Source organism: Phoenix dactylifera, chromosome 4 (assembly GCF_051530095.1).
Source record: "Phoenix dactylifera cultivar Ajwa chromosome 4, Ajwa_hap1_PhDact_Kaust_v1.1, whole genome shotgun sequence".
In the NCBI taxonomy this organism is placed as follows: Eukaryota; Viridiplantae; Streptophyta; class Magnoliopsida; order Arecales; family Arecaceae; genus Phoenix; species Phoenix dactylifera.
The window spans coordinates 33,973,081-33,997,500 of NC_143193.1; the positions used below are offsets into that span (position 1 = coordinate 33,973,081).

The window sequence follows — 24,420 nt, forward strand, 5'->3', positions numbered from 1 at the left end:
AAAAATAAAAGGGGTGCAACATGAGGACTTTCCATAGGGTCAACCATCCTAGTACTACCCTCGCCCAAGCACGCTTAACTGCGGAGTTTTGATGGGATCCGGTGCATTAGTGCTGGTATGATCGCACCCATGACATGCCCTTCGAAACTCCCTTTTATGACAAAGCAGCCGACCTCGACGGCCCGAGACATTCGCGCCGCCGGGGCCGCTCTGGCGTAGGATTCAACGCGCTGGTCCCGCTATGCTGCATGGCACCGCCAGTCTCCGGACTCAGTTTATTTTCGGGGGAAAAAAATTATCCGAAGAGGAAAAGCCAAAAGCCGAAAAATTAAAAATAAATATTATCAAAAAATAAAAAAGCGGGCAAAAAATAAAAGGGGTGCAACACGAGGACTTCCCAGGGGGTCACCCATCCTAGTATTACTCTCGCCCAAGCACGCTTAACTGCGGAGTTCTGATGGGATCCGGTGCATTGGTGCTGGTATGATCGCACCCATGACAAGCCCTTCGAAACTCCCTGTTATGACAAAGCAGCAGGTCTCGACGGCCCGAGACATTCGCACTGCCGGGGCCGTTCTGGCGTAGGATTCAACGCGCTGGTCCCGCTATGCTGCATGGCACCGCCAGTCTCCGGACTCAGTTTATTTTCGGAGGAAAAAAATTATCAGAAGAGGAAAAGCCAAAAGCCGAAAAATTAAAAATAAATATTTTCAAAAAAGAAAAAACGGGCAAAAAATAAAAGGGGTGCAACACGGGGACTTCCCAGGTGGTCCCGCTACCTAGTGCTACTCTCGCCCAAGCACGCTTAACTGCGGAGTTCTGATGGGATCCGGTGCATTAGTGCTGGTATGATCGCACCCATGACAAGCCCTTCGAAACTCCCTTTTATGACAAAGCAGCCGGTCTCGACGGCCCGAGACATTCGCGCCGCCGGGGCCGTTCTGGCGTAGGATTCAACGCGCTGGTCCCGCTATGCTGCATGGCACCGCCAGTCTCCGGACTCAGTTTATTTTCGGGGGAAAAAATTATCCGAAGAGGAAAAGCCGAAAGCCGAAAAATTAAAAATAAATATTATCAAAAAATAAAAAAGCGGGCAAAAAATAAAAGGGGTGCAACACGAGGACTTCCCAGGGGGTCACCCATCCTAGTACTACTCTCGCCCAAGCACGCTTAACTGCGGAGTTCTGATGGGATCCGGTGCATTAGTGCTGGTATGATCGCACCCATGACAAGCCCTTCGAAACTCCCTTTTATGACAAAGCAGCAGTTCTCGACGGCCCGAGACATTCGCACCGCCGGGGCCGTTCTGGCGTAGTATTCAACGCGCTTGTCCCGCTATGCTGCATGGCACCGCCAGTCTCCGGACTCAGTTTATTTTCGGAGAAAAAAAATTATCCGAAGAGGAAAAGCCAAAAGCCGAAAAATTAAAAATAAATATTATCAAAAAATAAAAAAAGGGCAAAAAATAAAAGGGGTGCAACACGAGGACTTCCCAGGTGGTCACCCATCCTTGTGCTACTCTCGCCCAAGCACGCTTAACTGCGGAGTTCTGATGGGATCCGGTGCATTAGTGCTGGTATGATCGCACCCATGACAAGCCCTTCGAAACTCCCTTTTATGACAAAGCAGCCGGTCTCGACGGCCCGAGACATTCGCGCCGCCGGGGCCGTTTTGGCGTAGGATTCAACGCGCTGGTCCCGCTATGCTGCATGGCACCGCCAGTCTCCGGACTCAGTTTATTTTCGTGGAAAAAAGATTATCCGAAGTGGAAAAGCCAAGAGCCGAAAAATTAAAAATAAATATTATCAAAAAAATAAAAAAAGGGCAAAAAATAAAAGGGGTGCAACACGAGGACTTCCTGGGGGGTCACCCATCCTAGTACTACTCTCGCCCAAGCATGCTTAACTGCGGAGTTCTGATGGGATCCGGCGCATTAGTGCTGGTATGATCGCACCCATGACAAGCCATTCGAAACTCCTTTTTATGACAAAGCAGCCGGTCTCGACGGCCCGAGACATTCGCGCCACCGGGGCCGTTCTGGCGTAAAATTCAACGCGCTGGTCCCGCTATGCTGCATGGCACCGCCAGTCTCCGAACTCAGTTTATTTTTGGAGGAAAAAAATTATCCGGAGTGGAAAAGCCAAAAGCCGAAAAATTAAAAATAAATATTATCAAAAAATAAAAAAGCGGGCAAAAAATTAAAGGGGTGCAACACGAGGACTTCCCAGAGGGTCACCCATCCTAGTACTACTCTCGCCCAAGCATGCTTAACTGCGGAGTTCTGATGGAATCCGGTGCATTAGTGCTGGTTTGATCGCGCCCATGACATGCCCTTCGAAACTTCCTTTTATGACAAAGCAGCAGACCTCGACGGCCCGAGACATTCGCGCCGGCGGGGCCGTTCTGGCGTAGGATTCAACGCGCTGGTCCCGCTATGCTGCATGGCACCGCCAGTCTCCGGACTCAGTTTATTTTCGGGGGAAAAAAATTATCCGAAGAGGAAAAGCCAAAGAACGAAAAATTAAAAATAAATATTATCAAAAAATAAATAAGCGGGCAAAAAATAAAAGGGGTGCAACATGAGGACTTTCCATAGGGTCAACCATCCTAGTACTACCCTCGCCCAAGCACGCTTAACTGCGGAGTTTTGATGGGATCCGGTGCATTAGTGCTGGTATGATCGCACCCATGACATGCCCTTCGAAACTCCCTTTTATGACAAAGCAGCCGACCTCGACGGCCCGAGACATTCGCGCCGCCGGGGCCGCTCTGGCGTAGGATTCAACGCGCTGGTCCCGCTATGCTGCATGGCACCGCCAGTCTCCGGACTCAGTTTATTTTCGGGGGAAAAAAATTATCCGAAGAGGAAAAGCCAAAAGCCGAAAAATTAAAAATAAATATTATCAAAAAATAAAAAAGCGGGCAAAAAATAAAAGGGGTGCAACACGAGGACTTCCCAGGGGGTCACCCATCCTAGTACTACTCTCGCCCAAGCACGCTTAACTGCGGAGTTCTGATGGGATCCGGTGCATTGGTGCTGGTATGATCGCACCCATGACAAGCCCTTCGAAACTCCCTGTTATGACAAAGCAGCAGGTCTCGACGGCCCGAGACATTCGCACTGCCGGGGCCGTTCTGGCGTAGGATTCAACGCGCTGGTCCCGCTATGCTGCATGGCACCGCCAGTCTCCGGACTCAGTTTATTTTCGGAGGAAAAAAATTATCAGAAGAGGAAAAGCCAAAAGCCGAAAAATTAAAAATAAATATTTTCAAAAAAGAAAAAAACGGGCAAAAAATAAAAGGGGTGCAACACGGGGACTTCCCAGGTGGTCCCGCTACCTAGTGCTACTCTCGCCCAAGCACGCTTAACTGCGGAGTTCTGATGGGATCCGGTGCATTAGTGCTGGTATGATCGCACCCATGACAAGCCCTTCGAAACTCCCTTTTATGACAAAGCAGCCGGTCTCGACGGCCCGAGACATTCGCGCCGCCGGGGCCGTTCTGGCGTAGGATTCAACGCGCTGGTCCCGCTATGCTGCATGGCACCGCCAGTCTCCGGACTCAGTTTATTTTCGGAGGAAAAAATTATCCGAAGAGGAAAAGCCGAAAGCCGAAAAATTAAAAATAAATATTATCAAAAAATAAAAAAGCGGGCAAAAAATAAAAGGGGTGCAACACGAGGACTTCCCAGGGGGTCACCCATCCTAGTACTACTCTCGCCCAAGCACGCTTAACTGCGGAGTTCTGATGGGATCCGGTGCATTAGTGCTGGTATGATCGCACCCATGACAAGCCCTTCGAAACTCCCTTTTATGACAAAGCAGCAGTTCTCGACGGCCCGAGACATTCGCACCGCCGGGGCCGTTCTGGCGTAGTATTCAACGCGCTTGTCCCGCTATGCTGCATGGCACCGCCAGTCTCCGGACTCAGTTTATTTTCGGAGAAAAAAAATTATCCGAAGAGGAAAAGCCAAAAGCCGAAAAATTAAAAATAAATATTATCAAAAAATAAAAAAAGGGCAAAAAATAAAAGGGGTGCAACACGAGGACTTCCCAGGTGGTCACCCATCCTTGTGCTACTCTCGCCCAAGCACGCTTAACTGCGGAGTTCTGATGGGATCCGGTGCATTAGTGCTGGTATGATCGCACCCATGACAAGCCCTTCGAAACTCCCTTTTATGACAAAGCAGCCGGTCTCGACGGCCCGAGACATTCGCGCCGCCGGGGCCGTTCTGGCGTAGGATTCAACGCGCTGGTCCCGCTATGCTGCATGGCACCGCCAGTCTCCGGACTCAGTTTATTTTCGTGGAAAAAAAATTATCCGAAGTGGAAAAGCCAAGAGCCGAAAAATTAAAAATAAATATTATCAAAAAAATAAAAAAAGGGCAAAAAATAAAAGGGGTGCAACACGAGGACTTCCTGGGGGGTCACCCATCCTAGTACTACTCTCGCCCAAGCATGCTTAACTGCGGAGTTCTGATGGGATCCGGCGCATTAGTGCTGGTATGATCGCACCCATGACAAGCCATTCGAAACTCCTTTTTATGACAAAGCAGCCGGTCTCGACGGCCCGAGACATTCGCGCCACCGGGGCCGTTCTGGCGTAAAATTCAACGCGCTGGTCCCGCTATGCTGCATGGCACCGCCAGTCTCCGAACTCAGTTTATTTTTGGAGGAAAAAAATTATCCGGAGTGGAAAAGCCAAAAGCCGAAAAATTAAAAATAAATATTATCAAAAAATAAAAAAGCGGGCAAAAAATTAAAGGGGTGCAACACGAGGACTTCCCAGAGGGTCACCCATCCTAGTACTACTCTCGCCCAAGCATGCTTAACTGCGGAGTTCTGATGGAATCCGGTGCATTAGTGCTGGTTTGATCGCACCCATGACATGCCCTTCGAAACTTCCTTTTATGACAAAGCAGCAGACCTCGACGGCCCGAGACATTCGCGCCGGCGGGGCCGTTCTGGCGTAGGATTCAACGCGCTGGTCCCGCTATGCTGCATGGCACCGCCAGTCTCCGGACTCAGTTTATTTTCGGGGGAAAAAAATTATCCGAAGAGGAAAAGCCAAAGAACGAAAAATTAAAAATAAATATTATCAAAAAATAAATAAGCGGGCAAAAAATAAAAGGGGTGCAACATGAGGACTTTCCATAGGGTCAACCATCCTAGTACTACCCTCGCCCAAGCACGCTTAACTGCGGAGTTTTGATGGGATCCGGTGCATTAGTGCTGGTATGATCGCACCCATGACATGCCCTTCGAAACTCCCTTTTATGACAAAGCAGCCGACCTCGACGGCCCGAGACATTCGCGCCGCCGGGGCCGCTCTGGCGTAGGATTCAACGCGCTGGTCCCGCTATGCTGCATGGCACCGCCAGTCTCCGGACTCAGTTTATTTTCGGGGGAAAAAAATTATCCGAAGAGGAAAAGCCAAAAGCCGAAAAATTAAAAATAAATATTATCAAAAAATAAAAAAGCGGGCAAAAAATAAAAGGGGTGCAACACGAGGACTTCCCAGGGGGTCACCCATCCTAGTACTACTCTCGCCCAAGCACGCTTAACTGCGGAGTTCTGATGGGATCCGGTGCATTGGTGCTGGTATGATCGCACCCATGACAAGCCCTTCGAAACTCCTTTTTATGACAAAGCACCCGGTCTCGACGGCCCGAGACATTCGCGCCACCGGGGCCGTTCTGGCGTAAAATTCAACGCGCTGGTCCCGCTATGCTGCATGGCACCGCCAGTCTCCGAACTCAGTTTATTTTTGGAGGAAAAAAATTATCCGGAGTGGAAAAGCCAAAAGCCGAAAAATTAAAAATAAATATTATCAAAAAATAAAAAAGCGGGCAAAAAATTAAAGGGGTGCAACACGAGGACTTCCCAGAGGGTCACCCATCCTAGTACTACTCTCGCCCAAGCATGCTTAACTGCGGAGTTCTGATGGAATCCGGTGCATTAGTGCTGGTTTGATCGCACCCATGACATGCCCTTCGAAACTTCCTTTTATGACAAAGCAGCAGACCTCGACGGCCCGAGACATTCGCGCCGGCGGGGCCGTTCTGGCGTAGGATTCAACGCGCTGGTCCCGCTATGCTGCATGGCACCGCCAGTCTCCGGACTCAGTTTATTTTCGGGGGAAAAAAATTATCCGAAGAGGAAAAGCCAAAGAACGAAAAATTAAAAATAAATATTATCAAAAAATAATTAAGCGGGCAAAAAATAAAAGGGGTGCAACATGAGGACTTTCCATAGGGTCAACCATCCTAGTACTACCCTCGCCCAAGCACGCTTAACTGCGGAGTTTTGATGGGATCCGGTGCATTAGTGCTGGTATGATCGCACCCATGACATGCCCTTCGAAACTCCCTTTTATGACAAAGCAGCCGACCTCGACGGCCCGAGACATTCGCGCCGCCGGGGCCGCTCTGGCGTAGGATTCAACGCGCTGGTCCCGCTATGCTGCATGGCACCGCCAGTCTCCGGACTCAGTTTATTTTCGGGGGAAAAAAATTATCCGAAGAGGAAAAGCCAAAAGCCGAAAAATTAAAAATAAATATTATCAAAAAATAAAAAAGCGGGCAAAAAATAAAAGGGGTGCAACACGAGGACTTCCCAGGGGGTCACCCATCCTAGTACTACTCTCGCCCAAGCACGCTTAACTGCGGAGTTCTGATGGGATCCGGTGCATTGGTGCTGGTATGATCGCACCCATGACAAGCCCTTCGAAACTCCCTGTTATGACAAAGCAGCAGGTCTCGACGGCCCGAGACATTCGCACCGCCGGGGCCGTTCTGGCGTAGGATTCAACGCGCTGGTCCCGCTATGCTGCATGGCACCGCCAGTCTCCGGACTCAGTTTATTTTCGGAGGAAAAAAATTATCAGAAGAGGAAAAGCCAAAAGCCGAAAAATTAAAAATAAATATTATCAAAAAAGAAAAAAACGGGCAAAAAATAAAAGGGGTGCAACACGGGAACTTCCCAGGTGGTCCCGCTACCTAGTGCTACTCTCGCCCAAGCACGCTTAACTGCGGAGTTCTGATGGGATCCGGTGCATTAGTGCTGGTATGATCGCACCCATGACAAGCCCTTCGAAACTCCCTTTTATGACAAAGCAGCCGGTCTCGACGGCCCGAGACATTCGCGCCGCCGGGGCCGTTCTGGCGTAGGATTCAACGCGCTGGTCCCGCTATGCTGCATGGCACCGCCAGTCTCCGGACTCAGTTTATTTTCGAGAGAAAAAATTATCCGAAGAGGAAAAGCCGAAAGCCGAAAAATTAAAAATAAATATTACCAAAAAATAAAAAAGCGGGCAAAAAATAAAAGGGGTGCAACACGAGGACTTCCCAGGGGGTCACCCATCCTAGTACTACTCTCGCCCAAGCACGCTTAACTGCGGAGTTCTGATGGGATCCGGTGCATTAGTGCTGGTATGATCGCACCCATGACAAGCCCTTCGAAACTCCCTTTTATGACAAAGCAGCAGTTCTCGACGGGCCGAGACATTCGCACCGCCGGGGCCGTTCTGGCGTAGGATTCAACGCGCTTGTCCCGCTATGCTGCATGGCACCGCCAGTCTCCGGACTCAGTTTATTTTCGGAGGAAAAAAATTATCCGAAGAGGAAAAGCCAAAAGCCGAAAAATTAAAAATAAATATTATCAAAAAATAAAAAAAGGGCAAAAAATAAAAGGGGTGCAACACGAGGACTTCCCAGGTGGTCACCCATCCTTGTGCTACTCTCGCCCAAGCACGCTTAACTGCGGAGTTCTGATGGGATCCGGTGCATTAGTGCTGGTATGATCGCACCCATGACAAGCCCTTCGAAACTCCCTTTTATGACAAAGCAGCCGGTCTCGACGGCCCGAGACATTCGCGCCGCCGGGGCCGTTCTGGCGTAGGATTCAACGCGCTGGTCCCGCTATGCTGCATGGCACCGCCAGTCTCCGGACTCAGTTTATTTTCGTGGAAAAAAGATTATCCGAAGTGGAAAAACCAAGAGCCGAAAAATTAAAAATAAATATTATCAAAAAAATAAAAAAAGGGCAAAAAATAAAAGGGGTGCAACACGAGGACTTCCTGGGGGGTCACCCATCCTAGTACTACTCTCGCCCAAGCATGCTTAACTGCGGAGTTCTGATGGGATCCGGCGCATTAGTGCTGGTATGATCGCACCCATGACAAGCCATTCGAAACTCCTTTTTATGACAAAGCAGCCGGTCTCGACGGCCCGAGACATTCGCGCCACCGGGGCCGTTCTGGCGTAAAATTCAACGCGCTGGTCCCGCTATGCTGCATGGCACCGCCAGTCTCCGAACTCAGTTTATTTTTGGAGGAAAAAAATTATCCGGAGTGGAAAAGCCAAAAGCCGAAAAATTAAAAATAAATATTATCAAAAAATAAAAAAGCGGGCAAAAAATTAAAGGGGTGCAACACGAGGACTTCCCAGAGGGTCACCCATCCTAGTACTACTCTCGCCCAAGCATGCTTAACTGCGGAGTTCTGATGGAATCCGGTGCATTAGTGCTGGTTTGATCGCACCCATGACATGCCCTTCGAAACTTCCTTTTATGACAAAGCAGCAGACCTCGACGGCCCGAGACATTCGCGCCGGCGGGGCCGTTCTGGCGTAGGATTCAACGCGCTGGTCCCGCTATGCTGCATGGCACCGCCAGTCTCCGGACTCAGTTTATTTTCGGGGGAAAAAAATTATCCGAAGAGGAAAAGCCAAAGAACGAAAAATTAAAAATAAATATTATCAAAAAATAAATAAGCGGGCAAAAAATAAAAGGGGTGCAACATGAGGACTTTCCATAGGGTCAACCATCCTAGTACTACCCTCGCCCAAGCACGCTTAACTGCGGAGTTTTGATGGGATCCGGTGCATTAGTGCTGGTATGATCGCACCCATGACATGCCCTTCGAAACTCCCTTTTATGACAAAGCAGCCGACCTCGACGGCCCGAGACATTCGCGCCGCCGGGGCCGCTCTGGCGTAGGATTCAACGCGCTGGTCCCGCTATGCTGCATGGCACCGCCAGTCTCCGGACTCAGTTTATTTTCGGGGGAAAAAAATTATCCGAAGAGGAAAAGCCAAAAGCCGAAAAATTAAAAATAAATATTATCAAAAAATAAAAAAGCGGGCAAAAAATAAAAGGGGTGCAACACGAGGACTTCCCAGGGGGTCACCCATCCTAGTACTACTCTCGCCCAAGCACGCTTAACTGCGGAGTTCTGATGGGATCCGGTGCATTGGTGCTGGTATGATCGCACCCATGACAAGCCCTTCGAAACTTCCTGTTATGACAAAGCAGCAGGTCTCGACGGCCCGAGACATTCGCACCGCCGGGGCCGTTCTGGCGTAGGATTCAACGCGCTGGTCCCGCTATGCTGCATGGCACCGCCAGTCTCCGGACTCAGTTTATTTTCGGAGGAAAAAAATTATCAGAAGAGGAAAAGCCAAAAGCCGAAAAATTAAAAATAAATATTATCAAAAAAGAAAAAAAGGGGCAAAAAATAAAAGGGGTGCAACACGGGGACTTCCCAAGTGGTCCCGCTACCTAGTGCTACTCTCGCCCAAGCACGCTTAACTGCGGAGTTCTGATGGGATCCGGTGCATTAGTGCTGGTATGATCGCACCCATGACAAGCCCTTCGAAACTCCCTTTTATGACAAAGCAGCCGGTCTCGACGGCCCGAGACATTCGCGCCGCCGGGGCCGTTCTGGCGTAGGATTCAACGCGCTGGTCCCGCTATGCTGCATAGCACCGCCAGTCTCCGGACTCAGTTTATTTTCGGGGGAAAAAATTATCCGAAGAGGAAAAGCCGAAAGCCGAAAAATTAAAAATAAATATTATCAAAAAATAAAAAAGCGGGCAAAAAATAAAAGGGGTGCAACACGAGGACTTCCCAAGTGGTCCCGCTACCTAGTGCTACTCTCGCCCAAGCACGCTTAACTGCGGAGTTCTGATGGGATCCGGTGCATTAGTGCTGGTATGATCGCACCCATGACAAGCCCTTCGAAACTCCCTTTTATGACAAAGCAGCCGGTCTCGACGGCCCGAGACATTCGCGCCGCCGGGGCCGTTCTGGCGTAGGATTCAACGCGCTGGTCCCGCTATGCTGCATAGCACCGCCAGTCTCCGGACTCAGTTTATTTTCGGGGGAAAAAATTATCCGAAGAGGAAAAGCCAAAAGCCGAAAAATTAAAAATAAATATTATCAAAAAATAAAAAAACGGGCAAAAAATAAAAGGGGTGCAACACGAGGACTTCCCAGGTGGTCACCCATCCTTGTGCTACTCTCGCCCAAGCACGCTTAACTGCGGAGTTCTGATGGGATCCGGTGCATTAGTGCTGGTATGATCGCACCCATGACAAGCCCTTCGAAACTCCCTTTTATGACAAAGCAGCCGGTCTCGACGGCCCGAGACATTCGCGCCGCCGGGGCCGTTCTGGCGTAGGATTCGACGCGCTGGTCCCGCTATGCTGCATGGCACCGCCAGTCTCCGGACTCAGTTTATTTTCGTGGAAAAAAGATTATCCGAAGTGGAAAAGCCAAGAGCCGAAAAATTAAAAATAAATATTATCAAAAAAATAAAAAAAGGGCAAAAAATAAAAGGGGTGCAACACGAGGACTTCCTGGGGGGTCACCCATCCTAGTACTACTCTCGCCCAAGCATGCTTAACTGCGGAGTTCTGATGGTATCCGGCGCATTAGTGCTGGTATGATCGCACCCATGACAAGCCATTCGAAACTCCTTTTTATGACAAAGCAGCCGGTCTCGACGGCCCGAGATATTCGCGCCACCGGGGCCGTTCTGGCGTAAAATTCAACGCGCTGGTCCCGCTATGCTGCATGGCACCGCCAGTCTCCGAACTCAGTTTATTTTTGGAGGAAAAAAATTATCCGGAGTGGAAAAGCCAAAAGCCGAAAAATTAAAAATAAATATTATCAAAAAATAAAAAAGCGGGCAAAAAATTAAAGGGGTGCAACACGAGGACTTTCCAGAGGGTCACCCATCCTAGTACTACTCTCGCCCAAGCATGCTTAACTGCGGAGTTCTGATGGAATCCGGTGCATTAGTGCTGGTTTGATCGCACCCATGACATGCCCTTCGAAACTTCCTTTTATGACAAAGCAGCAGACCTCGACGGCCCGAGACATTCGCGCTGGCGGGGCCGTTCTGGCGTAGGATTCAATGCGCTGGTCCCGCTATGCTGCATGGCACCGCCAGTCTCCGGACTCAGTTTATTTTCGGGGGAAAAAAATTATCCGAAGAGGAAAAGCCAAAGAACGAAAAATTAAAAATAAATATTATCAAAAAATAAATAAGCGGGCAAAAAATAAAAGGGGTGCAACATGAGGACTTTCCATAGGGTCAACCATCCTAGTACTACCCTCGCCCAAGCACGCTTAACTGCGGAGTTTTGATGGGATCCGGTGCATTAGTGCTGGTATGATCGCACCCATGACATGCCCTTCGAAACTCCCTTTTATGACAAAGCAGCCGACCTCGACGGCCCGAGACATTCGCGCCGCCGGGGCCGCTCTGGCGTAGGATTCAACGCGCTGGTCCCGCTATGCTGCATGGCACCGCCAGTCTCCGGACTCAGTTTATTTTCGGAGGAAAAAAATTATCCGAAGAGGAAAAGCCAAAAGCCGAAAAATTAAAAATAAATATTATCAAAAAATAAAAAAGCGGGCAAAAAATAAAAGGGGTGCAACACGAGGACTTCCCAGGGGGTCACCCATCCTAGTACTACTCTCGCCCAAGCACGCTTAACTGCGGAGTTCTGATGGGATCCGGTGCATTGGTGCTGGTATGATCGCACCCATGACAAGCCCTTCGAAACTCCCTGTTATGACAAAGCAGCAGGTCTCGACGGCCCGAGACATTCGCACCGCCGGGGCCGTTCTGGCGTAGGATTCAACGCGCTGGTCCCGCTATGCTGCATGGCACCGCCAGTCTCCGGACTCAGTTTATTTTCGGAGGAAAAAAATTATCAGAAGAGGAAAAGCCAAAAGCCGAAAAATTAAAAATAAATATTATCAAAAAAGAAAAAAACGGGCAAAAAATAAAAGGGGTGCAACACGGGGACTTCCCAAGTGGTCCCGCTACCTAGTGCTACTCTCGCCCAAGCACGCTTAACTGCGGAGTTCTGATGGGATCCGGTGCATTAGTGCTGGTATGATCGCACCCATGACAAGCCCTTCGAAACTCCCTTTTATGACAAAGCAGCCGGTCTCGACGGCCCGAGACATTCGCACCGCCGGGGCCGTTCTGGCGTAGGATTCAACGCGCTGGTCCCGCTATGCTGCATGGCACCGCCAGTCTCCGGACTCAGTTTATTTTCGGGGGAAAAAATTATCCGAAGAGGAAAAGCCGAAAGCCGAAAAATTAAAAATAAATATTATCAAAAAATAAAAAAGCGGGCAAAAAATAAAAGGGGTGCAACACGAGGACTTCCCAGGGGGTCACCCATCCTAGTACTACTCTCGCCCAAGCACGCTTAACTGCGGAGTTCTGATGGGATCCGGTGCATTAGTGCTGGTATGATCGCACCCATGACAAGCCCTTCGAAACTCCCTTTTATGACAAAGCAGCAGTTCTCGACGGCCCGAGACATTCGCACCGCCGGGGCCGTTCTGGCGTAGGATTCAACGCGCTGGTCCCGCTATGCTGCATGGCACCGCCAGTCTCCGGACTCAGTTTATTTTCGGAGGAAAAAAATTATCAGAAGAGGAAAAGCCAAAAGCCGAAAAATTAAAAATAAATATTATCAAAAAAGAAAAAAAGGGCAAAAAATAAAAGGGGTGCAACACGGGGACTTCCCAAGTGGTCCCGCTACCTAGTGCTACTCTCGCCCAAGCACGCTTAACTGCGGAGTTCTGATGGGATCCGGTGCATTAGTGCTGGTATGATCGCACCCATGACAAGCCCTTCGAAACTCCCTTTTATGACAAAGCAGCCGGTCTCGACGGCCCGAGACATTCGCGCCGCCGGGGCCGTTCTGGCGTAGGATTCAACGCGCTGGTCCCGCTATGCTGCATAGCACTGCCAGTCTCCGGACTCAGTTTATTTTCGGAGGAAAAAATTATCCGAAGAGGAAAAGCCGAAAGCCGAAAAATTAAAAATAAATATTATCAAAAAATAAAAAAGCGGGCAAAAAATAAAAGGGGTGCAACACGAGGACTTCCCAGGGGGTCACCCATCCTAGTACTACTCTCGCCCAAGCACGCTTAACTGCGGAGTTCTGATGGGATCCGGTGCATTAGTGCTGGTATGATCGCACCCATGACAAGCCCTTCGAAACTCCCTTTTATGACAAAGCAGCAGTTCTCGACGGCCCGAGACATTCGCACCGCCGGGGCCGTTCTGGCGTAGGATTCAACGCGCTGGTCCCGCTATGCTGCATGGCACCGCCAGTCTCCGGACTCAGTTTATTTTCGGAGGAAAAAAATTATCCGAAGAGGAAAAGCCAAAAGTAGAAAAATTAAAAATAAATATTATCAAAAAATAAAAAAAGGGGCAAAAAATAAAAGGGGTGCAACACGAGGACTTCCCAGGTGGTCACCCATCCTTGTGCTACTCTCGCCCAAGCACGCTTAACTGCGGAGTTCTGATGGGATCCGGTGCATTAGTGCTGGTATGATCGCACCCATGACAAGCCCTTCGAAACTCCCTTTTATGACAAAGCAGCCGGTCTCGACGGCCCGAGACATTCGCGCCGCCGGGGCCGTTCTGGCGTAGGATTCGACGCGCTGGTCCCGCTATGCTGCATGGCACCGCCAGTCTCCGGACTCAGTTTATTTTCGTGGAAAAAAGATTATCCGAAGTGGAAAAGCCAAGAGCCGAAAAATTAAAAATAAATATTATCAAAAAAATAAAAAAAGGGCAAAAAATAAAAGGGGTGCAACACGAGGACTTCCTGGGGGGTCACCCATCCTAGTACTACTCTCGCCCAAGCATGCTTAACTGCGGAGTTCTGATGGGATCCGGCGCATTAGTGCTGGTATGATCGCACCCATGACAAGCCATTCGAAACTCCTTTTTATGACAAAGCAGCCGGTCTCGACGGCCCGAGATATTCGCGCCACCGGGGCCGTTCTGGCGTAAAATTCAACGCGCTGGTCCCGCTATGCTGCATGGCACCGCCAGTCTCCGAACTCAGTTTATTTTTGGAGGAAAAAAATTATCCGGAGTGGAAAAGCCAAAAGCCGAAAAATTAAAAATAAATATTATCAAAAAATAAAAAAGCGGGCAAAAAATTAAAGGGGTGCAACACGAGGACTTCCCAGAGGGTCACCCATCCTAGTACTACTCTCGCCCAAGCATGCTTAACTGCGGAGTTCTGATGGAATCCGGTGCATTAGTGCTGGTTTGATCGCACCCATGACATGCCCTTCGAAACTTCCTTTTATGACAAAGCAGCAGACCTCGACGGCCCGAGACATTCGCGCTGGCGGGGCCGTTCTGGCGTAGGATTCAATGCGCTGGTCCCGCTATGCTGCATGGCACCGCCAGTCTCCGGACTCAGTTTATTTTCGGGGGAAAAAAATTATCCGAAGAGGAAAAGCCAAAGAACGAAAAATTAAAAATAAATATTATCAAAAAATAAATAAGCGGGCAAAAAATAAAAGGGGTGCAACATGAGGACTTTCCATAGGGTCAACCATCCTAGTACTACCCTCGCCCAAGCACGCTTAACTGCGGAGTTTTGATGGGATCCGGTGCATTAGTGCTGGTATGATCGCACCCATGACATGCCCTTCGAAACTCCCTTTTATGACAAAGCAGCCGACCTCGACGGCCCGAGACATTCGCGCCGCCGGGGCCGTTCTGGCGTAGGATTCAACGCGCTGGTCCCGCTATGCTGCATGGCACCGCCAGTCTCCGGACTCAGTTTATTTTCGGGGGAAAAAATTATCCGAAGAGGAAAAGCCGAAAGCCGAAAAATTAAAAATAAATATTATCAAAAAATAAAAAAGCGGGCAAAAAATAAAAGGGGTGCAACACGAGGACTTCCCAGGGGGTCACCCATCCTAGTACTACTCTCGCCCAAGCACGCTTAACTGCGGAGTTCTGATGGGATCCGGTGCATTAGTGCTGGTATGATCGCACCCATGACAAGCCCTTCGAAACTCCCTTTTATGACAAAGCAGCAGTTCTCGACGGCCCGAGACATTCGCACCGCCGGGGCCGTTCTGGCGTAGGATTCAACGCGCTGGTCCCGCTATGCTGCATGGCACCGCCAGTCTCCGGACTCAGTTTATTTTCGGAGGAAAAAAATTATCCGAAGAGGAAAAGCCAAAAGCCGAAAAATTAAAAATAAATATTATCAAAAAATAAAAAAACGGGCAAAAAATAAAAGGGGTGCAACACGAGGACTTCCCAGGTGGTCACCCATCCTTGTGCTACAATCGCCCAAGCACGCTTAACTGCGGAGTTCTGATGGGATCCGGTGCATTAGTGCTGGTATGATCGCACCCATGACAAGCCCTTCGAAACTCCCTTTTATGACAAAGCAGCCGGTCTCGACGGCCCGAGATATTCGCGCCGCCGGGGCCGTTCTGGCGTAGGATTCAACGCGCTGGTCCCGCTATGCTGCATGGCACCGCCAGTCTCCGGACTCAGTTTATTTTCGTGGAAAAAAGATTATCCGAAGTGGAAAAGCCAAGAGCCGAAAAATTAAAAATAAATATTATCAAAAAAATAAAAAAAGGGCAAAAAATAAAAGGGGTGCAACACGAGGACTACCTGGGGGGTCACCCATCCTAGTACTACTCTCGCCCAAGCATGCTTAACTGCGGAGTTCTGATGGGATCCGGCGCATTAGTGCTGGTATGATCGCACCCATGACAAGCCATTCGAAACTCCTTTTTATGACAAAGCAGCCGGTCTCGACGGCCTGAGATATTCGCGCCACCGGGGCCGTTCTGGCGTAAAATTCAACGCGCTGGTCCCGCTATGCTGCATGGCACCGCCAGTCTCCGAACTCAGTTTATTTTTGGAGGAAAAAAATTATCCGGAGTGGAAAAGCCAAAAGCCGAAAAATTAAAAATAAATATTATCAAAAAATAAAAAAGCGGGCAAAAAATTAAAGGGGTGCAACACGAGGACTTTCCAGAGGGTCACCCATCCTAGTACTACTCTCGCCCAAGCATGCTTAACTGCGGAGTTCTGATGGAATCCGGTGCATTAGTGCTGGTTTGATCGCACCCATGACATGCCCTTCGAAACTTCCTTTTATGACAAAGCAGCAGACCTCGACGGCCCGAGACATTCGCGCTGGCGGGGCCGTTCTGGCGTAGGATTCAATGCGCTGGTCCCGCTATGCTGCATGGCACCGCCAGTCTCCGGACTCAGTTTATTTTCGGGGGAAAAAAATTATCCGAAGAGGAAAAGCCAAAGAACGAAAAATTAAAAATAAATATTATCAAAAAATAAATAAGCGGGCAAAAAATAAAAGGGGTGCAACATGAGGACTTTCCATAGGGTCAACCATCCTAGTACTACCCTCGCCCAAGCACGCTTAACTGCGGAGTTTTGATGGGATCCGGTGCATTAGTGCTGGTATGATCGCACCCATGACATGCCCTTCGAAACTCCCTTTTATGACAAAGCAGCCGACCTCGACGGTTCGCGCCGCCGGGGCCGCTCTGGCGTAGGATTCAACGCGCTGGTCCCGCTATGCTGCATGGCACCGCCAGTCTCCGGACTCAGTTTATTTTCGGAGGAAAAAAATTATCCGAAGAGGAAAAGCCAAAAGCCGAAAAATTAAAAATAAATATTATCAAAAAATAAAAAAGCGGGCAAAAAATAAAAGGGGTGCAACACGAGGACTTCCCAGGGGGTCACCCATCCTAGTACTACTCTCGCCCAAGCACGCTTAACTGCGGAGTTCTGATGGGATCCGGTGCATTGGTGCTGGTATGATCGCACCCATGACAAGCCCTTCGAAACTCCCTGTTATGACAAAGCAGCAGGTCTCGACGGCCCGAGACATTCGCACCGCCGGGGCCGTTCTGGCGTAGGATTCAACGCGCTGGTCCCGCTATGCTGCATGGCACCGCCAGTCTCCGGACTCAGTTTATTTTCGGAGGAAAAAAATTATCAGAAGAGGAAAAGCCAAAAGCCGAAAAATTAAAAATAAATATTATCAAAAAAGAAAAAAAGGGCAAAAAATAAAAGGGGTGCAACACGGGGACTTCCCAAGTGGTCCCGCTACCTAGTGCTACTCTCGCCCAAGCACGCTTAACTGCGGAGTTCTGATGGGATCCGGTGCATTTGTGCTGGTATGATCGCACCCATGACAAGCCCTTCGAAACTCCCTTTTATGACAAAGCAGCCGGTCTCGACGGCCCGAGACATTCGCGCCGCCGGGGCCGTTCTGGCGTAGGATTCAACGCGCTGGTCCCGCTATGCTGCATAGCACCGCCAGTCTCCGGACTCAGTGTATTTTCGGAGGAAAAAATTATCCGAAGAGGAAAAGCCGAAAGCCGAAAAATTAAAAATAAATATTATCAAAAAATAAAAAAGCGGGCAAAAAATAAAAGGGGTGCAACACGAGGACTTCCCAGGGGGTCACCCATCCTAGTACTACTCTCGCCCAAGCACGCTTAACTGCGGAGTTCTGATGGGATCCGGTGCATTAGTGCTGGTATGATCGCACCCATGACAAGCCCTTCGAAACTCCCTTTTATGACAAAGCAGCAGTTCTCGACGGCCCGAGACATTCGCACCGCCGGGGCCGTTCTGGCGTAGGATTCAACGCGCTGGTCCCGCTATGCTGCATGGCACCGCCAGTCTCCGGACTCAGTTTATTTTCGGAGGAAAAAAATTATCAGAAGAGGAAAAGCCAAAAGCCGAAAAATTAAAAATAAATATTATCAAAAAAGAAAAAAAGGGCAAAAAATAAAAGGGGTGCAACACGGGGACTTCCCAAGTGGTCCCGCTACCTAGTGCTACTCTCGCCCAAGCACGCTTAACTGCGGAGTTCTGATGGGATCCGGTGCATTAGTGCTGGTATGATCGCACCCATGACAAGCCCTTCGAAACTCCCTTTTATGACAAAGCAGCCGGTCTCGACGGCCCGAGGCATTCGCACCGCCGGGGCCGTTCTGGCGTAGGATTCAACGCGCTGGTCCCGCTATGCTGCATGGCACCGCCAGTCTCCGGACTCAGTTTATTTTCGGGGGAAAAAATTATCCGAAGAGGAAAAGCCGAAAGCCGAAAAATTAAAAATAAATATTATCAAAAAATAAAAAAGCGGGCAAAAAATAAAAGGGGTGCAACACGAGGACTTCCCAGGGGGTCACCCATCCTAGTACTACTCTCGCCCAAGCACGCTTAACTGCGGAGTTCTGATGGGATCCGGTGCATTAGTGCTGGTATGATCGCACCCATGACAAGCCCTTCGAAACTCCCTTTTATGACAAAGCAGCAGTTCTCGACGGCCCGAGACATTCGCACCGCCGGGGCCGTTCTGGCGTAGGATTCAACGCGCTGGTCCCGCTATGCTGCATGGCACCGCCAGTCTCCGGACTCAGTTTATTTTCGGAGGAAAAAAATTATCAGAAGAGGAAAAGCCAAAAGCCGAAAAATTAAAAATAAATATTATCAAAAAAGAAAAAAAGGGCAAAAAATAAAAGGGGTGCAACACGGGGACTTCCCAAGTGGTCCCGCTACCTAGTGCTACTCTCGCCCAACCACGCTTAACTGCGGAGTTCTGATGGGATCCGGTGCATTAGTGCTGGTATGATCGCACCCATGACAAGCCCTTCGAAACTCCCTTTTATGACAAAGCAGCCGGTCTCGACGGCCCGAGGCATTCGCACCGCCGGGGCCGTTCTGGCGTAGGATTCAACGCGCTGGTCCCGCTATGCTGCATGGCACCGCCAGTTTCCGGACTCAGTTTATTTTCGGAGGAAAAAAATTATCAGAAGAGGAAAAGCCAAAAGCCGAAAAATTAAAAATAAATATTATCAAAAAAGAAAAAAAGGGCAAAAAATAAAAGGGGTGCAACACGGGGACTTCCCAAGTGGTCCCGCTACCTAGTGCTACTCTCGCCCAAGCACGCTTAACTGCGGAGTTCTGATGGGATCCGGTGCATTAGTGCTGGTATGATCGCACCCATGACAAGCCCTTCGAAACTCCCTTTTATGACAAAGCAGCCGGTCTCGACGGCCCGAGGCATTCGCACCGCCGGGGCCGTTCTGGCGTAGGATTCAACGCGCTGGTCCCGCTATGCTGCATGGCACCGCCAGTCTCCGGACTCAGTTTATTTTCGGGGGAAAAAATTATCCGAAGAGGAAAAGCCGAAAGCCGAAAAATTAAAAATAAATATTATCAAAAAATAAAAAAGCGGGCAAAAAATAAAAGGGGTGCAACACGAGGACTTCCCAGGGGGTCACCCATCCTAGTACTACTCTCGCCCAAGCACGCTTAACTGCGGAGTTCTGATGGGATCCGGTGCATTAGTGCTGGTATGATCGCACCCATGACAAGCCCTTCGAAACTCCCTTTTATGACAAAGCAGCAGTTCTCGACGGCCCGAGACATTCGCACCGCCGGGGCCGTTCTGGCGTAGGATTCAACGCGCTGGTCCCGCTATGCTGCATGGCACCGCCAGTCTCCGGACTCAGTTTATTTTCGGAGGAAAAAAATTATCAGAAGAGGAAAAGCCAAAAGCCGAAAAATTAAAAATAAATATTATCAAAAAAGAAAAAAAGGGCAAAAAATAAAAGGGGTGCAACACGGGGACTTCCCAAGTGGTCCCGCTACCTAGTGCTACTCTCGCCCAAGCACGCTTAACTGCGGAGTTCTGATGGGATCCGGTGCATTAGTGCTGGTATGATCGCACCCATGACAAGCCCTTCGAAACTCCCTTTTATGACAAAGCAGCCGGTCTCGACGGCCCGAGACATTCGCGCCGCCGGGGCCGTTCTGGCGTAGGATTCAACGCGCTGGTCCCGCTATGCTGCATAGCACCGCCAGTCTCCGGACTCAGTTTATTTTCGGAGGAAAAAATTATCCGAAGAGGAAAAGCCGAAAGCCGAAAAATTAAAAATAAATATTATCAAAAAATAAAAAAGCGGGCAAAAAATAAAAGGGGTGCAACACGAGGACTTCCCAGGGGGTCACCCATCCTAGTACTACTCTCGCCCAAGCACGCTTAACTGCGGAGTTCTGATGGGATCCGGTGCATTGGTGCTGGTATGATCGCACCCATGACAAGCCCTTCGAAACTCCCTGTTATGACAAAGCAGCAGGTCTCGACGGCCCGAGACATTCGCACCGCCGGGGCCGTTCTGGCGTAGGATTCAACGCGCTGGTCCCGCTATGCTGCATGGCACCGCCAGTCTCCGGACTCAGTTTATTTTCGGAGGAAAAAAATTATCAGAAGAGGAAAAGCCAAAAGCCGAAAAATTAAAAATAAATATTATCAAAAAAGAAAAAAAGGGCAAAAAATAAAAGGGGTGCAACACGGGGACTTCCCAAGTGGTCCCGCTACCTAGTGCTACTCTCGCCCAAGCACGCTTAACTGCGGAGTTCTGATGGGATCCGGTGCATTAGTGCTGGTATGATCGCACCCATGACAAGCCCTTCGAAACTCCCTTTTATGACAAAGCAGCCGGTCTCGACGGCCCGAGGCATTCGCACCGCCGGGGCCGTTCTGGCGTAGGATTCAACGCGCTGGTCCCGCTATGCTGCATGGCACCGCCAGTCTCCGGACTCAGTTTATTTTCGGGGGAAAAAATTATCCGAAGAGGAAAAGCCGAAAGCCGAAAAATTAAAAATAAATATTATCAAAAAATAAAAAAGCGGGCAAAAAATAAAAGGGGTGCAACACGAGGACTTCCCAGGGGGTCACCCATCCTAGTACTACTCTCGCCCAAGCACGCTTAACTGCGGAGTTCTGATGGGATCCGGTGCATTAGTGCTGGTATGATCGCACCCATGACAAGCCCTTCGAAACTCCCTTTTATGACAAAGCAGCAGTTCTCGACGGCCCGAGACATTCGCACCGCCGGGGCCGTTCTGGCGTAGGATTCAACGCGCTGGTCCCGCTATGCTGCATGGCACCGCCAGTCTCCGGACTCAGTTTATTTTCGGAGGAAAAAAATTATCAGAAGAGGAAAAGCCAAAAGCCGAAAAATTAAAAATAAATATTATCAAAAAAGAAAAAAAGGGCAAAAAATAAAAGGGGTGCAACACGGGGACTTCCCAAGTGGTCCCGCTACCTAGTGCTACTCTCGCCCAAGCACGCTTAACTGCGGAGTTCTGATGGGATCCGGTGCATTAGTGCTGGTATGATCGCACCCATGACAAGCCCTTCGAAACTCCCTTTTATGACAAAGCAGCCGGTCTCGACGGCCCGAGACATTCGCGCCGCCGGGGCCGTTCTGGCATAGGATTCAACGCGCTGGTCCCGCTATGCTGCATAGCACCGCCAGTCTCCGGACTCAGTTTATTTTCGGAGGAAAAAATTATCCGAAGAGGAAAAGCCGAAAGCCGAAAAATTAAAAATAAATATTATCAAAAAATAAAAAAGCGGGCAAAAAATAAAAGGGGTGCAACACGAGGACTTCCCAGGGGGTCACCCATCCTAGTACTACTCTCGCCCAAGCACGCTTAACTGCGGAGTTCTGATGGGATCCGGTGCATTAGTGCTGGTATGATCGCACCCATGACAAGCCCTTCGAAACTCCCTTTTATGACAAAGCAGCAGTTCTCGACGGCCCGAGACATTCGCACCGCCGGGGCCGTTCTGGCGTAGGATTCAACGCGCTGGTCCCGCTATGCTGCATGGCACCGCCAGTCTCCGGACTCAGTTTATTTTCGGAGGAAAAAAATTATCCGAAGAGGAAAAGCCAAAAGCCGAAAAATTAAAAATAAATATTATCAAAAAATAAAAAAAGGGGCAAAAAATAAAAGGGGTGCAACACGAGGACTTCCCAGGTGGTCACCCATCCTTGTGCTACTCTCGCCCAAGCACGCTTAACTGCGGAGTTCTGATGGGATCCGGTGCATTAGTGCTGGTATGATCGCACCCATGACAAGCCCTTCGAAACTCCCTTTTATGACAAAGCAGCCGGTCTCGACGGCCCGAGACATTCGCGCCGCCGGGGCCGTTCTGGCGTAGGATTCGACGCGCTGGTCCCGCTATGCTGCATGGCACCGCCAGTCTCCGGACTCAGTTTATTTTCGTGGAAAAAAGATTATCCGAAGTGGAAAAGCCAAGAGCCGAAAAATTAAAAATAAATATTATCAAAAAAATAAAAAAAGGGCAAAAAATAAAAGGGGTGCAACACGAGGACTTCCTGGGGGGTCACCCATCCTAGTACTACTCTCGCCCAAGCATGCTTAACAGCGGAGTTCTGATGGGATCCGGCGCATTAGTGCTGGTATGATCGCACCCATGACAAGCCATTCGAAACTCCTTTTTATGACAAAGCAGCCGGTCTCGACGGCCCGAGATATTCGCGCCACCGGGGCCGTTCTGGCGTAAAATTCAACGCGCTGGTCCCGCTATGCTGCATGGCACCGCCAGTCTCCGAACTCAGTTTATTTTTGGAGGAAAAAAATTATCCGGAGTGGAAAAGCCAAAAGCCGAAAAATTAAAAATAAATATTATCAAAAAATAAAAAAGCGGGCAAAAAATTAAAGGGGTGCAACACGAGGACTTCCCAGAGGGTCACCCATCCTAGTACTACTCTCGCCCAAGCATGCTTAACTGCGGAGTTCTGATGGAATCCGGTGCATTAGTGCTGGTTTGATCGCACCCATGACATGCCCTTCGAAACTTCCTTTTATGACAAAGCAGCAGACCTCGACGGCCCGAGACATTCGCGCTGGCGGGGCCGTTCTGGCGTAGGATTCAATGCGCTGGTCCCGCTATGCTGCATGGCACCGCCAGTCTCCGGACTCAGTTTATTTTCGGGGGAAAAAAATTATCCGAAGAGGAAAAGCCAAAGAACGAAAAATTAAAAATAAATATTATCAAAAAATAAATAAGCGGGCAAAAAATAAAAGGGGTGCAACATGAGGACTTTCCATAGGGTCAACCATCCTAGTACTACCCTCGCCCAAGCACGCTTAACTGCGGAGTTTTGATGGGATCCGGTGCATTAGTGCTGGTATGATCGCACCCATGACATGCCCTTCGAAACTCCCTTTTATGACAAAGCAGCCGACCTCGACGGCCCGAGACATTCGCGCCGCCGGGGCCGCTCTGGCGTAGGATTCAACGCGCTGGTCCCGCTATGCTGCATGGCACCGCCAGTCTCCGGACTCAGTTTATTTTCGGGGGAAAAAAATTATCCGAAGAGGAAAAGCCAAAAGCCGAAAAATTAAAAATAAATATTATCAAAAAATAAAAAAGCGGGCAAAAAATAAAAGGGGTGCAACACGAGGACTTCCCAGGGGGTCACCCATCCTAGTACTACTCTCGCCCAAGCACGCTTAACTGCGGAGTTCTGATGGGATCCGGTGCATTGGTGCTGGTATGATCGCACCCATGACAAGCCCTTCGAAACTCCCTGTTATGACAAAGCAGCAGGTCTCGACGGCCCGAGACATTCGCACCGCCGGGGCCGTTCTGGCGTAGGATTCAACGCGCTGGTCCCGCTATGCTGCATGGCACCGCCAGTCTCCGGACTCAGTTTATTTTCGGAGGAAAAAAATTATCAGAAGAGGAAAAGCCAAAAGCCGAAAAATTAAAAATAAATATTATCAAAAAAGAAAAAAACGGGTAAAAAATAAAAGGGGTGCAACACGGGGACTTCCCAAGTGGTCCCGCTACCTAGTGCTACTCTCGCCCAAGCACGCTTAACTGCGGAGTTCTGATGGGATCCGGTGCATTAGTGCTGGTATGATCGCACCCATGACAAGCCCTTCGAAACTCCCTTTTATGACAAAGCAGCCGATCTCGACGGCCCGAGACATTCGCGCCGCCGGGGCCGTTCTGGCGTAGGATTCAACGCGCTGGTCCCGCTATGCTGCATGGCACCGCCAGTCTCCGGACTCAGTTTATTTTCGGGGGAAAAAATTATCCGAAGAGGAAAAGCCGAAAGCCGAAAAATTAAAAATAAATATTATCAAAAAATAAAAAAGCGGGCAAAAAATAAAAGGGGTGCAACACGAGGACTTCCCAGGGGGTCACCCATCCTAGTACTACTCTCGCCCAAGCACGCTTAACTGCGGAGTTCTGATGGGATCCGGTGCATTAGTGCTGGTATGATCGCACCCATGACAAGCCCTTCGAAACTCCCTTTTATGACAAAGCAGCAGTTCTCGACGGCCCGAGACATTCGCACCGCCGGGGCCGTTCTGGCGTAGGATTCAACGCGCTGGTCCCGCTATGCTGCATGGCACCGCCAGTCTCCGGACTCAGTTTATTTTCGGAGGAAAAAAATTATC

General features: G+C 49.6%; 36 non-coding genes and 31 pseudogenes across 36 annotated transcripts; all 67 read right to left on the reverse strand.

Annotated features, from left to right (window-relative positions):
- Positions 1–10: 10 nt before the first annotated feature.
- Positions 11–129, reverse strand: LOC149754521 (5S ribosomal RNA; annotated as a pseudogene).
- Positions 130–376: 247 nt separating this feature from the next.
- On the reverse strand, positions 377–495 carry LOC149754522 (5S ribosomal RNA). The gene has a single exon (XR_016405792.1). It is a non-coding gene; the product is annotated as a 5S ribosomal RNA (ribosomal RNA).
- A 246-nt stretch (positions 496–741) lies between these two features.
- LOC149754523 (5S ribosomal RNA) lies at positions 742–860 on the reverse strand (annotated as a pseudogene).
- Positions 861–1,106: 246 nt separating this feature from the next.
- On the reverse strand, positions 1,107–1,225 carry LOC149754524 (5S ribosomal RNA). The gene has a single exon (XR_016411015.1). It is a non-coding gene; the product is annotated as a 5S ribosomal RNA (ribosomal RNA).
- Positions 1,226–1,471: 246 nt separating this feature from the next.
- On the reverse strand, positions 1,472–1,590 carry LOC149754525 (5S ribosomal RNA). The gene has a single exon (XR_016407000.1). It is a non-coding gene; the product is annotated as a 5S ribosomal RNA (ribosomal RNA).
- A 247-nt stretch (positions 1,591–1,837) lies between these two features.
- LOC149754526 (5S ribosomal RNA) lies at positions 1,838–1,956 on the reverse strand. Its single transcript, XR_016407823.1, has one exon. It is a non-coding gene; the product is annotated as a 5S ribosomal RNA (ribosomal RNA).
- Positions 1,957–2,203: 247 nt separating this feature from the next.
- Positions 2,204–2,322, reverse strand: LOC149754527 (5S ribosomal RNA; annotated as a pseudogene).
- Positions 2,323–2,569: 247 nt separating this feature from the next.
- Positions 2,570–2,688, reverse strand: LOC149754528 (5S ribosomal RNA; annotated as a pseudogene).
- Positions 2,689–2,935: 247 nt separating this feature from the next.
- On the reverse strand, positions 2,936–3,054 carry LOC149754529 (5S ribosomal RNA). The gene has a single exon (XR_016402028.1). It is a non-coding gene; the product is annotated as a 5S ribosomal RNA (ribosomal RNA).
- A 247-nt stretch (positions 3,055–3,301) lies between these two features.
- LOC149754530 (5S ribosomal RNA) lies at positions 3,302–3,420 on the reverse strand (annotated as a pseudogene).
- Positions 3,421–3,666: 246 nt separating this feature from the next.
- Positions 3,667–3,785, reverse strand: LOC149754531 (5S ribosomal RNA). The gene has a single exon (XR_016411026.1). It is a non-coding gene; the product is annotated as a 5S ribosomal RNA (ribosomal RNA).
- A 246-nt stretch (positions 3,786–4,031) lies between these two features.
- Positions 4,032–4,150, reverse strand: LOC149754532 (5S ribosomal RNA). Its single transcript, XR_016407002.1, has one exon. It is a non-coding gene; the product is annotated as a 5S ribosomal RNA (ribosomal RNA).
- Positions 4,151–4,397: 247 nt separating this feature from the next.
- LOC149754533 (5S ribosomal RNA) lies at positions 4,398–4,516 on the reverse strand. Its single transcript, XR_016407824.1, has one exon. It is a non-coding gene; the product is annotated as a 5S ribosomal RNA (ribosomal RNA).
- Positions 4,517–4,763: 247 nt separating this feature from the next.
- On the reverse strand, positions 4,764–4,882 carry LOC149754534 (5S ribosomal RNA). The gene has a single exon (XR_016407979.1). It is a non-coding gene; the product is annotated as a 5S ribosomal RNA (ribosomal RNA).
- A 247-nt stretch (positions 4,883–5,129) lies between these two features.
- On the reverse strand, positions 5,130–5,248 carry LOC149754535 (5S ribosomal RNA; annotated as a pseudogene).
- A 247-nt stretch (positions 5,249–5,495) lies between these two features.
- LOC149754536 (5S ribosomal RNA) lies at positions 5,496–5,614 on the reverse strand. The gene has a single exon (XR_016402029.1). It is a non-coding gene; the product is annotated as a 5S ribosomal RNA (ribosomal RNA).
- A 247-nt stretch (positions 5,615–5,861) lies between these two features.
- Positions 5,862–5,980, reverse strand: LOC149754537 (5S ribosomal RNA). Its single transcript, XR_016407980.1, has one exon. It is a non-coding gene; the product is annotated as a 5S ribosomal RNA (ribosomal RNA).
- Positions 5,981–6,227: 247 nt separating this feature from the next.
- LOC149754538 (5S ribosomal RNA) lies at positions 6,228–6,346 on the reverse strand (annotated as a pseudogene).
- A 247-nt stretch (positions 6,347–6,593) lies between these two features.
- Positions 6,594–6,712, reverse strand: LOC149754539 (5S ribosomal RNA). Its single transcript, XR_016402030.1, has one exon. It is a non-coding gene; the product is annotated as a 5S ribosomal RNA (ribosomal RNA).
- A 247-nt stretch (positions 6,713–6,959) lies between these two features.
- On the reverse strand, positions 6,960–7,078 carry LOC149754540 (5S ribosomal RNA; annotated as a pseudogene).
- Positions 7,079–7,324: 246 nt separating this feature from the next.
- LOC149754541 (5S ribosomal RNA) lies at positions 7,325–7,443 on the reverse strand. The gene has a single exon (XR_016411038.1). It is a non-coding gene; the product is annotated as a 5S ribosomal RNA (ribosomal RNA).
- A 246-nt stretch (positions 7,444–7,689) lies between these two features.
- LOC149754542 (5S ribosomal RNA) lies at positions 7,690–7,808 on the reverse strand. Its single transcript, XR_016407003.1, has one exon. It is a non-coding gene; the product is annotated as a 5S ribosomal RNA (ribosomal RNA).
- Positions 7,809–8,055: 247 nt separating this feature from the next.
- Positions 8,056–8,174, reverse strand: LOC149754543 (5S ribosomal RNA). Its single transcript, XR_016407825.1, has one exon. It is a non-coding gene; the product is annotated as a 5S ribosomal RNA (ribosomal RNA).
- Positions 8,175–8,421: 247 nt separating this feature from the next.
- On the reverse strand, positions 8,422–8,540 carry LOC149754544 (5S ribosomal RNA). Its single transcript, XR_016407981.1, has one exon. It is a non-coding gene; the product is annotated as a 5S ribosomal RNA (ribosomal RNA).
- A 247-nt stretch (positions 8,541–8,787) lies between these two features.
- Positions 8,788–8,906, reverse strand: LOC149754545 (5S ribosomal RNA; annotated as a pseudogene).
- Positions 8,907–9,153: 247 nt separating this feature from the next.
- Positions 9,154–9,272, reverse strand: LOC149754546 (5S ribosomal RNA). Its single transcript, XR_016402031.1, has one exon. It is a non-coding gene; the product is annotated as a 5S ribosomal RNA (ribosomal RNA).
- A 247-nt stretch (positions 9,273–9,519) lies between these two features.
- On the reverse strand, positions 9,520–9,638 carry LOC149754547 (5S ribosomal RNA; annotated as a pseudogene).
- Positions 9,639–9,884: 246 nt separating this feature from the next.
- Positions 9,885–10,003, reverse strand: LOC149754548 (5S ribosomal RNA; annotated as a pseudogene).
- Positions 10,004–10,249: 246 nt separating this feature from the next.
- On the reverse strand, positions 10,250–10,368 carry LOC149754549 (5S ribosomal RNA). The gene has a single exon (XR_016407005.1). It is a non-coding gene; the product is annotated as a 5S ribosomal RNA (ribosomal RNA).
- Positions 10,369–10,615: 247 nt separating this feature from the next.
- On the reverse strand, positions 10,616–10,734 carry LOC149754550 (5S ribosomal RNA; annotated as a pseudogene).
- Positions 10,735–10,981: 247 nt separating this feature from the next.
- LOC149754551 (5S ribosomal RNA) lies at positions 10,982–11,100 on the reverse strand (annotated as a pseudogene).
- Positions 11,101–11,347: 247 nt separating this feature from the next.
- Positions 11,348–11,466, reverse strand: LOC149754552 (5S ribosomal RNA; annotated as a pseudogene).
- Positions 11,467–11,713: 247 nt separating this feature from the next.
- Positions 11,714–11,832, reverse strand: LOC149754553 (5S ribosomal RNA). The gene has a single exon (XR_016402032.1). It is a non-coding gene; the product is annotated as a 5S ribosomal RNA (ribosomal RNA).
- A 247-nt stretch (positions 11,833–12,079) lies between these two features.
- Positions 12,080–12,198, reverse strand: LOC149754554 (5S ribosomal RNA; annotated as a pseudogene).
- A 246-nt stretch (positions 12,199–12,444) lies between these two features.
- On the reverse strand, positions 12,445–12,563 carry LOC149754555 (5S ribosomal RNA). Its single transcript, XR_016411049.1, has one exon. It is a non-coding gene; the product is annotated as a 5S ribosomal RNA (ribosomal RNA).
- Positions 12,564–12,809: 246 nt separating this feature from the next.
- On the reverse strand, positions 12,810–12,928 carry LOC149754556 (5S ribosomal RNA; annotated as a pseudogene).
- Positions 12,929–13,174: 246 nt separating this feature from the next.
- On the reverse strand, positions 13,175–13,293 carry LOC149754557 (5S ribosomal RNA). The gene has a single exon (XR_016411060.1). It is a non-coding gene; the product is annotated as a 5S ribosomal RNA (ribosomal RNA).
- A 247-nt stretch (positions 13,294–13,540) lies between these two features.
- Positions 13,541–13,659, reverse strand: LOC149754558 (5S ribosomal RNA). The gene has a single exon (XR_016407006.1). It is a non-coding gene; the product is annotated as a 5S ribosomal RNA (ribosomal RNA).
- A 247-nt stretch (positions 13,660–13,906) lies between these two features.
- On the reverse strand, positions 13,907–14,025 carry LOC149754559 (5S ribosomal RNA). Its single transcript, XR_016407826.1, has one exon. It is a non-coding gene; the product is annotated as a 5S ribosomal RNA (ribosomal RNA).
- A 247-nt stretch (positions 14,026–14,272) lies between these two features.
- On the reverse strand, positions 14,273–14,391 carry LOC149754560 (5S ribosomal RNA). Its single transcript, XR_016407982.1, has one exon. It is a non-coding gene; the product is annotated as a 5S ribosomal RNA (ribosomal RNA).
- Positions 14,392–14,638: 247 nt separating this feature from the next.
- LOC149754561 (5S ribosomal RNA) lies at positions 14,639–14,757 on the reverse strand (annotated as a pseudogene).
- A 246-nt stretch (positions 14,758–15,003) lies between these two features.
- Positions 15,004–15,122, reverse strand: LOC149754562 (5S ribosomal RNA). The gene has a single exon (XR_016411071.1). It is a non-coding gene; the product is annotated as a 5S ribosomal RNA (ribosomal RNA).
- Positions 15,123–15,369: 247 nt separating this feature from the next.
- Positions 15,370–15,488, reverse strand: LOC149754563 (5S ribosomal RNA; annotated as a pseudogene).
- Positions 15,489–15,735: 247 nt separating this feature from the next.
- LOC149754564 (5S ribosomal RNA) lies at positions 15,736–15,854 on the reverse strand (annotated as a pseudogene).
- A 247-nt stretch (positions 15,855–16,101) lies between these two features.
- Positions 16,102–16,220, reverse strand: LOC149754565 (5S ribosomal RNA; annotated as a pseudogene).
- A 247-nt stretch (positions 16,221–16,467) lies between these two features.
- Positions 16,468–16,586, reverse strand: LOC149754566 (5S ribosomal RNA; annotated as a pseudogene).
- Positions 16,587–16,824: 238 nt separating this feature from the next.
- Positions 16,825–16,943, reverse strand: LOC149754567 (5S ribosomal RNA). The gene has a single exon (XR_016402033.1). It is a non-coding gene; the product is annotated as a 5S ribosomal RNA (ribosomal RNA).
- A 246-nt stretch (positions 16,944–17,189) lies between these two features.
- LOC149754568 (5S ribosomal RNA) lies at positions 17,190–17,308 on the reverse strand (annotated as a pseudogene).
- Positions 17,309–17,554: 246 nt separating this feature from the next.
- LOC149754569 (5S ribosomal RNA) lies at positions 17,555–17,673 on the reverse strand. Its single transcript, XR_016411082.1, has one exon. It is a non-coding gene; the product is annotated as a 5S ribosomal RNA (ribosomal RNA).
- Positions 17,674–17,919: 246 nt separating this feature from the next.
- On the reverse strand, positions 17,920–18,038 carry LOC149754570 (5S ribosomal RNA; annotated as a pseudogene).
- Positions 18,039–18,284: 246 nt separating this feature from the next.
- On the reverse strand, positions 18,285–18,403 carry LOC149754571 (5S ribosomal RNA). Its single transcript, XR_016411093.1, has one exon. It is a non-coding gene; the product is annotated as a 5S ribosomal RNA (ribosomal RNA).
- A 246-nt stretch (positions 18,404–18,649) lies between these two features.
- On the reverse strand, positions 18,650–18,768 carry LOC149754572 (5S ribosomal RNA; annotated as a pseudogene).
- A 246-nt stretch (positions 18,769–19,014) lies between these two features.
- Positions 19,015–19,133, reverse strand: LOC149754573 (5S ribosomal RNA; annotated as a pseudogene).
- Positions 19,134–19,379: 246 nt separating this feature from the next.
- On the reverse strand, positions 19,380–19,498 carry LOC149754574 (5S ribosomal RNA). Its single transcript, XR_016411104.1, has one exon. It is a non-coding gene; the product is annotated as a 5S ribosomal RNA (ribosomal RNA).
- A 246-nt stretch (positions 19,499–19,744) lies between these two features.
- Positions 19,745–19,863, reverse strand: LOC149754575 (5S ribosomal RNA; annotated as a pseudogene).
- A 246-nt stretch (positions 19,864–20,109) lies between these two features.
- On the reverse strand, positions 20,110–20,228 carry LOC149754576 (5S ribosomal RNA). The gene has a single exon (XR_016402034.1). It is a non-coding gene; the product is annotated as a 5S ribosomal RNA (ribosomal RNA).
- Positions 20,229–20,474: 246 nt separating this feature from the next.
- On the reverse strand, positions 20,475–20,593 carry LOC149754577 (5S ribosomal RNA; annotated as a pseudogene).
- A 246-nt stretch (positions 20,594–20,839) lies between these two features.
- LOC149754578 (5S ribosomal RNA) lies at positions 20,840–20,958 on the reverse strand. Its single transcript, XR_016411115.1, has one exon. It is a non-coding gene; the product is annotated as a 5S ribosomal RNA (ribosomal RNA).
- A 246-nt stretch (positions 20,959–21,204) lies between these two features.
- Positions 21,205–21,323, reverse strand: LOC149754579 (5S ribosomal RNA; annotated as a pseudogene).
- Positions 21,324–21,569: 246 nt separating this feature from the next.
- Positions 21,570–21,688, reverse strand: LOC149754580 (5S ribosomal RNA). Its single transcript, XR_016411126.1, has one exon. It is a non-coding gene; the product is annotated as a 5S ribosomal RNA (ribosomal RNA).
- A 247-nt stretch (positions 21,689–21,935) lies between these two features.
- LOC149754581 (5S ribosomal RNA) lies at positions 21,936–22,054 on the reverse strand. Its single transcript, XR_016407007.1, has one exon. It is a non-coding gene; the product is annotated as a 5S ribosomal RNA (ribosomal RNA).
- A 247-nt stretch (positions 22,055–22,301) lies between these two features.
- On the reverse strand, positions 22,302–22,420 carry LOC149754582 (5S ribosomal RNA; annotated as a pseudogene).
- A 247-nt stretch (positions 22,421–22,667) lies between these two features.
- Positions 22,668–22,786, reverse strand: LOC149754583 (5S ribosomal RNA). The gene has a single exon (XR_016407983.1). It is a non-coding gene; the product is annotated as a 5S ribosomal RNA (ribosomal RNA).
- A 247-nt stretch (positions 22,787–23,033) lies between these two features.
- On the reverse strand, positions 23,034–23,152 carry LOC149754584 (5S ribosomal RNA; annotated as a pseudogene).
- Positions 23,153–23,399: 247 nt separating this feature from the next.
- On the reverse strand, positions 23,400–23,518 carry LOC149754585 (5S ribosomal RNA). The gene has a single exon (XR_016402035.1). It is a non-coding gene; the product is annotated as a 5S ribosomal RNA (ribosomal RNA).
- Positions 23,519–23,765: 247 nt separating this feature from the next.
- Positions 23,766–23,884, reverse strand: LOC149754586 (5S ribosomal RNA; annotated as a pseudogene).
- Positions 23,885–24,130: 246 nt separating this feature from the next.
- LOC149754587 (5S ribosomal RNA) lies at positions 24,131–24,249 on the reverse strand. Its single transcript, XR_016411137.1, has one exon. It is a non-coding gene; the product is annotated as a 5S ribosomal RNA (ribosomal RNA).
- Between the last annotated feature and the right edge of the window lie 171 nt (positions 24,250–24,420).